The 11,340-nt window shown below is 44.4% G+C and overlaps 1 pseudogene; it reads right to left on the reverse strand.

Moving 5' to 3' along the window:
• Positions 1-2,564: 2,564 nt before the first annotated feature.
• LOC123482684 lies at positions 2,565-2,673 on the reverse strand (annotated as a pseudogene).
• Between the last annotated feature and the right edge of the window lie 8,667 nt (positions 2,674-11,340).

The following is an 11,340-nucleotide window of genomic DNA, read 5'->3' on the forward strand; positions in this document are numbered from 1 at the left end:
TTTGGTCCCAGCTCTCTGCAGGTCATTCACTAGGTCCCCCCGTGTGGTTCTGGGATTTTTGCTCACCGTTCTTGTGATCATTTTGACCCCACGGGGTGAGATCTTGCGTGGAGCCCCAGATCGAGGGAGATTATCAGTGGTCTTGTATGTCTTCCATTTCCTAATAATTGCTCCCACAGTTGATTTCTTCAAACCAAGCTGCTTACCTATTGCAGATTCAGTCTTCCCAGCCTGGTGCAGGTCTACAATTTTGTTTTTGGTGTCCTTTGACAGCTCTTTGGTCTTGGCCATAGTGGAGTTTGGAGTGTGACTGTTTGAGGTTGTGGACAGGTGTCTTTTATACTGATAAGTTCAAACAGGTGCCATTAATACAGGTAACGAGTGGAGGACAGAGGAGCCTCTTAAAGAAGAAGTTACAGGTCTGTGAGAGCCAGAAATCTTGCTTGTTTGTAGGTGACCAAATACTTATTTTCCACCATAATTTGCAAATAAATTCATTAAAAATCCTACAATGTGATTTTCTGGATTTTTTCTTCTTCAATTTGTCTGTCATAGTTGACGTGTACCTATGATGAAAATTACAGGCCTCTCATCTTTTTAAGTGGGAGAACTTGCACAATTGGTGGCTGACTAAATACTATTTTTCCCCAATGTATGTTGGCTAGATAAAGTAGGCTTCATAGATTGATACCATTGTGTCCCTGCATAGTTTATTGGAGGGCTGTCTCAGCCTGCCCTCCTTCCCTGTTTTAATCTCTGTAGTATCAAATACGGCATGTTAATCTCTCAATATTCATGTGAACTGACAAACTATAGTGAGAAAGTGGTGAGAGAATCCATCCGAATGTGTAGAAAGTAGACAACAGTCATACACGTAGACCTACTTTTAAAATGTCCTCTTAAAGGAAATATTCGCCCATTTTGAATGTTATGTTTTCATGTGTATCTGAGCTATTCGCTGTTCAATCAGGCAGAAACATAGCCGGTAGGACGACTTTTGCGTCATACAGTATATTACATATTCTACTTTACATCATGTATTATAGAACAAATTGTTATTTCTGATCAAGGGGCAAATCTGAACGAGCAGCTCAGTCACCAAATGTACTCAGTGATCGCCTCTCGAGCCAATAATAGGGCTTTGTCTTCCAGACCGCTAATAGCTTTTACATAACGGCTAGTTTCCTGCACTACTCCCAACAACCCCCAAATCCACTAACCCTCCACAAAAGGGGATTACATGCTAAACTTGGCCATAAAGAGACTGTCTTACAAAGGCTCTGGAAGCTGCACTCTGGACTCTGGAAACCGAGAGAACTTAGTGTTGGCTTTCAAATCAATCTGCAATTGAGACCTATGTTTGGTTGGCAGACCGTATGCAATGGATTTCTGATAAAAAATTGTAATGGAAAAGCGACACATTTTGGGGACAGTTACAACACATTCAGTATGTTCTCTGTAGTCCTGTAACAACTTCAATGCACATTTTCCTGCAACACAAACGAAGAAGAGACTGAAATGTAGGCTAGGCTATAGCCTATCAATGGCGCTCCTATACACAGTACCAGTCAAAAGTTTGACACACCTACTCACTCCAGGGTTTTTCTTTATTTTTACTATTTTCTAAATTGTAGAATAATAGTGAAGACAACAAAAATATGAAATAACAGATATGGAATCAGTACAAGTCAAAAGGGTTCACAGTGTCCATTATTTGATTTGATCAGGGCAGACAGGGCAGCACATACAAACTTCATTTAGTCCAATAAAAATACATGATATTATTAGGGTGATAAATAAAAGGTAGTTGCTCCATGACACGAGTACACTCTACTGGGACAAAATGCTTACAGCACCTGGTATTCCCAGGCGGTCTCCCATCCAAGTAAGTCACTCTGGATAAGAGCGTCTGCTAAATGACAAAAATGTAAATGTAAGTACTAACCAGGCCTGACCCTGCTTAGCTTCCGAGATCGGGCGTATTCAGGCTGGTATGGCCGTAAGCGAGGGAACAATTCTTGGTACACTATATAAATTCAATGTGACACTCACTCTGAAAGGGAGACAGACTGAAGAAGCTCAAACCTTACTTACATTTCCACGCTATATTTTTCAGTCTTGTGGGGGGAAAAAAAGAGGGCATATCCTATGTTGACTTATGACAAGTTCATGGACTAGGGCCCTATAAAATAGGCATTGCGGACGGAATCCAACAATATTCAAAAATGTATTGAACTTAGTAGGAAATCAACTACATCTATTCAACTTGTTAGAAAACGCATTCATTTGCCCAAGTGAATCGTAAGACATGAACAAAATGCATCAGTGATTCCTATTTCCATGCAACTTTGTGAAACAGACATTGACAGTCTCCTAGACTAAAAACAAAGGCTGAATGTACTGCCTACATTTTGAGGGAAACGCACTGTCCATTATTCAATTTGATCAGGGCAGGGCAGCTCATACAAACTGCATGTAGTCCAATAAAAATACATGATATTATTAGGGTGATAAATAAAAGGCAGTTGCTCCATGACACAAGGGTACCCCCTACTGGAACAAAATGCTTACAGCACCTGGTATTCCCAGGCGGTCTCCCATCCAAGTACTAACCAGGCCCGAACCTGCTTAGCTTCCGAGATCGGGCGTATTCAGGCTGGTATGGCCGTAAGCGAAGGATCCACTCTTGGTACACTATATAAAGTCAATGTGTCACTCACCCTGAAAGAGACACAAACAAGTATCCACTTTGTGACACAGACTGAAGAAGCTCAAACCTTACTTACATTTCCACGCTATATTTTTCAGTCTTGTGGGGGGAAAAAAAGAGGGCATGTCATATGTTGACTTATGACAAGTTCATGGACTAGGGCCCTATAAAATAGGCGTTGCGGACGCAATCCAGACATTAAACCGAAATTCAACAATATTCAAAAATGTATTGAATTTAGTAGGAAATCAACTAAATCTATTCAACTTGTTAGAAAACGCATTCATTTGCCTAAGTGAATCATAAGACATGAACAAAATGCATCAGTGATTCGTATTTCCATAAAACTTTCTGAAACCGCACAGGAATGCCACTGTCTGTGTGCATGTGTGCGGTGAGCGCGTATGTCTACACTTTGTGTAGCGGTTAGCGATGATGCTAATGATAACCTTCTTCTGGTAGGGAAGGAATGGCTTTCCCCAAAACCTTCTCAAGTAAATGTTAACTTCAAAGTAGCCTATGCCTGCCTGGCAGAATTATACCGTGATAATTTGCATCAATCCAGTGGCCATTTGTTTGGCAAACTCTACAATCACATTAGCGCTCCAGCAACACCGCTTAACCAAACAAAAGTCTCTTCTGCTTCTTCATCTTCTTCTTCTTCTTCTTCTTCTTCTTCTTCAATGAGGTTTAACTGCGGTTGGCATCCAATTTGTTGCATTACCGCCACCTACTAGACTGGATTACAACTCCCTTATCTTTTTCTTGAAAGATAAAATAATCTACATTCAAACACTACACTCACGAATTCAAAATTATTACTAATAATTAACCCCACCCTTCTCCACTATTTAAATATATTTTCTCCTACTTCATGCCCTCAACCTGAAATGATGGGACATCACCACTTAACACTCCCTGTAACCAGTGGTGGTTTTACACGGAGGCCGGGGGAGGCCCGTGCCTCCCTGGAAATGTCCCTGGCCACCCCTGTGGCCCCCCCGTGCTGACCAAATAAAAAATTATGAATTTATAACTATTTTACACGCGAGCGCCAAAAGCGGAACTAATGCAACGCTCTACACGGCAACGTTCTACATGGGTAAATTAGAGTGGCGCACCCAAAAACTGTAGGAGTCGAAGGTAAGCAAAACGATTTAATATCATAAGTGACTTGTTGTTCTTGCACATAGCCTACATGTTCCTTTTGTTCCTCACACATAAATCAAATCAAGTTTTTAAATGTCTGGTCTCGATTTGTTTAGAAATGTAATCATATCTAAGCAAACTCATCGAAGCAGAAGCAAATATCCAAATGTTAGTAGGCTATCCTTGCTAGGTCTACACAATGTTGTGATGTTAACCACGTAACTTCATCCGTCTTGGCTGTTGCATCGCGATAACAAATACATTTTTAGTAAAGTAATCAACAGGTTATCTGCCAGTGTTAAGTAGGGAGGGATGGTTAGGTAACAAAATGTAATGCATGCCCCTACGTTTTTTCTTCTTCTAATAGTTATCATGAAACGAGGAAGGGACATAAAGTCATTTTTTGCCCCAGCAAACAAAAAAGTGAGAGAAACAAATCGAGGTTTTGAGAAAGTTGAGGAAGAGGGAGAGCCAGCATGTGATGAAAGTGAGGGGTCTGACAAAGAGAGGGAAATTCCAGAGGGTGAGGAGGATGAAGAAGAGGGTGAGGAGGATGAAGAAGAGGGTGAGGAGAATGAAGAAGAGGGTGAGGAGAATGAAGAAGAGGGCGAGGAGAATGAAGAAGAGGGTGAGAAGCATGAAGAAGAAAGCATACAGGGACAGAGAGATGAACAGCCAGAGGGACAGCAAGTGGATCAAGTACTGCACCATCAGGTTTGTGATGAGGAAGGTTCTTACTATTTGCAAAGCAATGCAATTACAATGTAATGGTAGGCCTGCTGGGTGTCCTTAAAATGCTGCTTTCTGCTGTTAATTCTTTTTTGTGTCAATATGGCTCTGTTTTTTTTTTAAGTAAATACTTTGCCTACATTTTGAAATACATGCAGATATACAGTAAATAAATGTTGTAGTTGTGCCCTATGTTTACTGTCCATCTTCTTCAGATATCAGCAAGTCTAAGTATGACGTACCAGTACAGCCGAACTTGAAGATATTCCCAACCACACTGATGGGGGACAGAAGACGAAGCTTCAGACCAAACTGGTACACTACTCATCCATGGCTTGAGTATTCTGTAATGACGGACTCTACATGTTGCTATGCATGTAGACATTTTAGCACACCAAATGCCCCAGACACCGTTTTTGTTTCAACACCTGGTTTTACAAACTGGAAAAAGGCAACTATGAGAAATGCAGGGTTTTCACTACATGCAAAGTCTGAACGACACAAGTGTGCAATGATCGCATGGAGGGATTATCAAAGAGCTGTTAGAACTGACGCAACACTAACAGATCTCCTTGACAAAGAACACACTAAACAAGTACAAGAAAATCAGGCATACATTAAAACAGTTGGGGAAGTGCTGTTGCTTACAGCTACACAAAACATAGCACAAAGAGGACATGATGAATCTGAAGGGTCCACTAACAAAGGAAACTTTAGGGAAATTCTTAACACAGTTGCTAACCACGACCAACTTGTTGTAAAGTTTTCTTTCTTAAAACAAAATGTGGAATCAACTGTCCACAGTAGTGGGGCTTCCATAAATAAGAAATGGCACATTGTTGTACCCTTTGTTGTATCCTGGAGTTTTGTTCACATTGAATATGAACCCTGTATTTGTACCCTGTACTTTTTAATTTTTTTTAATTTATTTATTTTTTCATTTTTATGGCACTATCTCTCTTGCATCTGCACTCTTGTACAAAATACATGTTATAATAAATGTCATATGATTTTAAAGTAAAATAAAGTTTATAATCTTTGAATATCATGTGTTGCCAGTTTTTTTATGTGTGCCCCCCTGATTAAACACTGGCCCCTCCTTGGCCCCCCTAGTAAAATGTGTCTAGAACCGCCACTGCCTGTAACTCTTCTGATGTCAAGTCTCGCACACCCAAATACCTCTCTGCAGCTGCCACCACAACCTCAATTTTCTTCAACTTGCGTTCCATCCCTGCAGTACAATTAATAACCATTTCTATAAAACGCAAAAAAAATCTAATCTTACAGAAACATATATATCACTTTCTTGCCTATCCCTCTGTACTGGTACAGTGGGGGGGGAAAGTATTTAGTCAGCCACCAATTGTGCAAGGTCTCCCACTTAAAAAGATGAGAGAGGCCTGTAATTTTCATCATAGGTACACGTCAACTATGACAGACAAAATGAGGGAAAAAAATCCAGAAAATCACATTGTAGGATTTTTAATGAATTTATTTGCAAATTATTGTGGAAAATAAGTATTTGGTCAATAACAAAAGTTTCTCAATACTTTGTTATATACCCTTTGTTGGCAATGACACAGGTCAAACGTTTTCTGTAAGTCTTCACAAGGTTTTCACACACTGTTGCTGGTATGTTGGCCCATTCCTCCATGCAGATCTCCTCTAGAGCAGTGATGTTTTGGGGCTGTCGCTGGGCAACACGGACTTTCAACTCCCTCCAAAGATTTTCTATGGGGTTGAGATCTGGAGACTGGCTAGGCCACTCCAGGACCTTGAAATGCTTCTTACGAAGCCACTCCTTCGTTGCCCGGGCGGTGTGTTTGGGATCATTGTCATGCTGAAAGACCCAGCCACGTTTCATCTTCAATGCCCTTGCTGATGGAAGGAGGTTTTCACTCAAAATCTCACGATACATGGCCCCATTCATTCTTTCCTTTACACGGATCAGTCGTCCTGGTCCCTTTGCAGAAAAACAGCCCCAAAGCATGATGTTTCCACCCCCATGCTTCACAGTAGGTATGGTGTTCTTTGGATGCAACTCAGCATTCTTTGTCCTCCAAACACGACGAGTTGAGTTTTTACCAAAAAGTTCTATTTTGGTTTCATCTGACCATATGACATTCTCCCAATCCTCTTCTGGATCATCCAAATGCACTCTAGCAAACTTCAGACGGGCCTGGACATGCAGGGGGACACGCCTCGCACTGTAGGATTTGAGTCCCTGGCGGCGTAGTGTGTTACTGATGGTAGGCTTTGTTACTTTGGTCCCAGCTCTCTGCAGGTCATTCACTAGGTCCCCCCGTGTGGTTCTGGGATTTTTGCTCACCGTTCTTGTGATCATTTTGACCCCACGGTGTGAGATCTTGCGTGGAGCCCCAGATCGAGGGAGATTATCAGTGGTCTTGTATGTCTTCCATTTCCTAATAATTGCTCCCACAGTTGATTTCTTCAAACCAAGCTGCTTACCTATTGCAGATTCAGTCTTCCCAGCCTGGTGCAGGTCTACAATTTTGTTTCTGGTGTCCTTTGACAGCTCTTTGGTCTTGGCCATAGTGGAGTTTGGAGTGTGACTGTTTGAGGTTGTGGACAGGTGTCTTTTATACTGATAACAAGTTCAAACAGGTGCCATTAATACAGGTAACGAGTGGAGGACAGAGGAGCCTCTTAAAGAAGAAGTTACAGGTCTGTGAGAGCCAGAAATCTTGCTTGTTTGTAGGTGACCAAATACTTATTTTCCACCATAATTTGCAAATAAATTCATTAAAAATCCTACATTGTGATTTTCTGGATTTTTTTTTCTCAATTCGTCTGTCATAGTTGACGTGTACATATACATTTTACATTTACATTTTAGTCATTTAGCAGACGCTCTTATCCAGAGCGACTTACAGGAGCAATTAGGGTTAAGTGCCTTGCTCAAGGGCACATTTACGTCATTTAGCAGACGCTCTTATCCAGAGCGACTCACAAATTGGTGCGTTCACCCTATAGCCAGTGGGATAACCACTTTACAATTTTTTTTGGGGGGGGTAGAAGGATTACTTTGTCCTATCCCAGGTATTCCTTAAAGAGGTGGGGTTTCAAATGTCTCCGGAAGGTGGTGAGTGACTCCGCTGTCCTGGCGTCGTGAGGGAGCTTGTTCCACCATTGGGGTGCCAGAGCAGCGAACAGTTTTGACTGGGCTGAGCGGGAACTATGCTTCCGCAGAGGAAGGGAGCCAGCAGGCCAGAGGTGGATGAACGCAATGCCCTCGTTTGGGTGTAGGGACTGATCAGAGCCCGAAGGTACAGAGGTGCCGTTCCCCTCACTGCTCCATAGGCAAGCACCATGGTCTTGTAGCGGATGCGAGCTTCAACTGGAAGCCAGTGGAGTGTGCGGAGGAGGGGGGTGACGTGAGAGAACTTGGGTGTTAGGCCTACTGCTGCTAGGTAGCTCTCTCTCTGCTCTCCCCCTCCCCTCTGTCTGTCCTTGATTGCAGGAGTGAAGTCTGGTGTGCGGGAGTCAGGGTTCCAGCTGCAGCTCATTCACCATAATCACCTCAGCCTTTAAGACCCGGTCAAACTTTCCACTCATCGTCAGATCATAGTCAAGACGACCATGTTAGTCTCGCTGCCGACTCAACCTGGTTATTTTTGCTCTTTGTGTTTTTGGTCTGTTCTATTTACTTTTTCTCCTGTGCCACAGATATTTGGAACCTGACTCCTGCCTCCGCTTCACTCCTGCCACCACCATCCTGCTCTCCATTACCGGACCTCTCTTTTGGACTCACCACGGACACTAGGACATTACGGTACCACACCTGCCCTGATCTGGATCTGTTACCCTCCCTGTACCTGGACTTGCTCTTCCCATATATTTGGAAACCTGGACTTTGAACATTGTAAATAAACCTGTTAAAACTTCTCTGGCTTGGTGTACTTGTCTGCATTTGGGTTCTTATCCAGTTAAATCATAACAGTATGATCTGACCAACATGAACCCAGCAGACAGTAGCTCGGATACCACCCCAGAGTGCACTCAAATTTGGACTGCCATAGCCAATCAGGGCATTTTACTTGGCCAACATGATACCCTGTTTAAAACGATTGCTGAGGACAGTCAGGTGCTGCTTAATCAGGTTCAATTACTCTCCAATCAAGTATCTGCCCTTACTACCCCTTCAGCCCAGATCAGAGAGCCTTTTGTTCCTGCTCCAGAGCGCTATGACGGGAACATGGGAACCTGTGGCGATTTTTTGACTCAATGCTCGTTAGTGTTTGAACAACAGCCCCTCACCTACGCCTCAGAAAGAGCCCGTATTGCCTACCTTATCAACTCTACTAGCGGTTCCGCTCGTGCCTGGGGATCCGCGGTCTGGGAGAGTCAGTCGGACATTTGCAACGCTTTACGTTGCCTTCACCACGGAGATGAGGAAGGTTTTTGACCACCCCGTACGAGGCAAGGAGGCTGCGAAACGGCTGTTTTCTCTTCGGCAGGGGGCTCGTAGTGTGGCGGAGATGGCAGTGGAGTTTCGGACTTTAGCAGCAGTGAGTGGTTGGAATGACGAGGCATTACAAGGAGTGTTCATCAATGCTTTGTCTGAGACCTTAAAAGATGAATTGGTGTCATATGATGAATCGCCTACGCTGGATAATCTTATTTCACTCACTATCAGGTTGGATAATCGGATTCGGGAGCGCCGCCGGGAGAGGAGTGTTAGTTCCAAGCAACCTGTCTGTCATCAACAAACTCCTCCCTGCATCGTCCCTACGGAGAGAGCCGTGTCTTCCCGAGTCGATACGAGGAGGACTGAACCCGAAGCCATGGAGGTGGGTCGTGCACGGTTGTCCTCAGAGGAGCGTGCACGTCGTATTCAGGCTCGGGTCTGCCTGTATTGTGGAGAAGCTGGTCATTTCGTTCCTTCCTGCCCAGTTCGTCCGGGGAAAAGGGCCGGCTCATCATTTATGGGAGAAGTTTTGGTGAGCCGAGCAGCGGATTCTTCCTCTTCTCCCCGCATTCTGCTCCAGGCATCCCTCCAGTGGCAGTCCCAGAATTTCTCTGTTAGTGCGCTGATTGACTCTGGTGCCGACGAAAGCTTTTTGGATAGAGAGTGGGCTCAACAAATGGATTTGGAGACTGTTCCTATGGACTGTCCGCTGCAGGCTAAGGGTCTAAATGGACAATTGTTGACCCGCATTACCCATCAGACTGTTCCTGTTTGTCTTAGAGTGTCGGGAAATCATCAGGAGAACATTCAATTCCATATTATCGACTGCCCACAGACTCCCCTGGTCCTTGGTATCCCCTGGCTCATAAAACACAATCCACACATTGATTGGGTGACAGGTAGCATTGTTTCATGGAGCACTTTTTGTCATGTGAATTGTTTGTGTTCTGCTCAGACTCCTGCCAGTACTGTGCCTCAACCTCCACTGGAGTCCATGGATCTTTCCGCTGTTCCTGACGTGTATCATGACCTGGCATCCGTTTTCTGCAAACACAGAGCTACTTCTCTTCCTCCTCACCGGCCTTACGACTGCGCCATTGACCTCCAGCCAGGAGCCCCGCTCCCCAGCAGTCGCCTGTACAATCTCTCCCGGCCGGAGACGGAGGCTATGGAGAACTACATTCGGGACTCCTTGGCGGCAGGTATTATGCGTCCTTCCTCGTCACCTGTAGGAGCGGGATTCTTTTTTGTTGCTAAGAAGGATAAGACCCTCAGACCCTGTATTGATTACCGTGGACTTAACAACATCACCATTAAGAACAAGTATTCTCTGCCTTTGATTAATTCTGCTTTTTCCCCTCCTTCATGGTGCTACCATCTTTACGAAACTGGATCTACGAAATGCGTATCACCTGGTGCGCATTCGTAAGGGTGATGAATGGAAGACTGCCTTCAACACACCCTTGGGACATTTTGAGTATCGGGTTATGCCTTTTGGGTTGTCTAATGCCCCTGCTGTTTTTCAGGCACTAGTCAATGATGTCCTTCGGGACATGTTGAATCGGTTTGTTTTTGTCTATCTGGATGATATCTTGATTTTCTCAGAGTCCTCCCAGGAACATGAACTGCATGTGCGCCAGGTGTTGCAAAGGTTGTTGGAGAACAAACTGTTTGTGAAGATGGAGAAATGTGAATTTCATGTGTCTGAGACCTCTTTTTGGGTTACATCATAGCTCAGGGGAGCTGCGGATGGACCCAGCTAAGATCTCTGCTGTCACGGACTGGCCAGCTCCCTCTACCCGCAAACAACTTCAACGATTCCTGGGGTTTGCGAACTTCTATAGGAGGTTCATCAAGGACTACAGCCGCATTGCGGCGCCACTCACCGCTCTCACCTCCATCTCACGACCGTTCGCTTGGAATGAAGGGGCCGAATCAGCGTTCGAAGAACTGAAACATCGCTTCGCCTCGGCTCCCATTCTGATGCAGCCGGACCCCGACCGCCAGTTTGTCGTGGAGGTGGATGCATCCGACACTGGGGTAGGTGCAGTGTTGTCACAACGTTCTCCTGAAGATAACAAACTGCATCCCTGTGCTTTTCTCTCAAGGAAACTTTCTCAGGCAGAGAGGAATTATGATGTTGGAAATCGTGAACTGCTCGCCGTTAAGCTGGCTCTCGAGGAGTGGCGACATTGGTTGGAGGGGCGGAACAACCCTTCATCGTTTGGACGGATCATAAGAATCTGGCTTACCTCCAGTCAGCGAAGCAGCTCAACCCCCGTCAAGCCAGGTGGGCACTATTTTTTGGGAGATTCAATTTTTC

Source organism: Coregonus clupeaformis, chromosome 35 (assembly GCF_020615455.1).
Source record: "Coregonus clupeaformis isolate EN_2021a chromosome 35, ASM2061545v1, whole genome shotgun sequence".
In the NCBI taxonomy this organism is placed as follows: domain Eukaryota; kingdom Metazoa; phylum Chordata; class Actinopteri; order Salmoniformes; family Salmonidae; genus Coregonus; species Coregonus clupeaformis.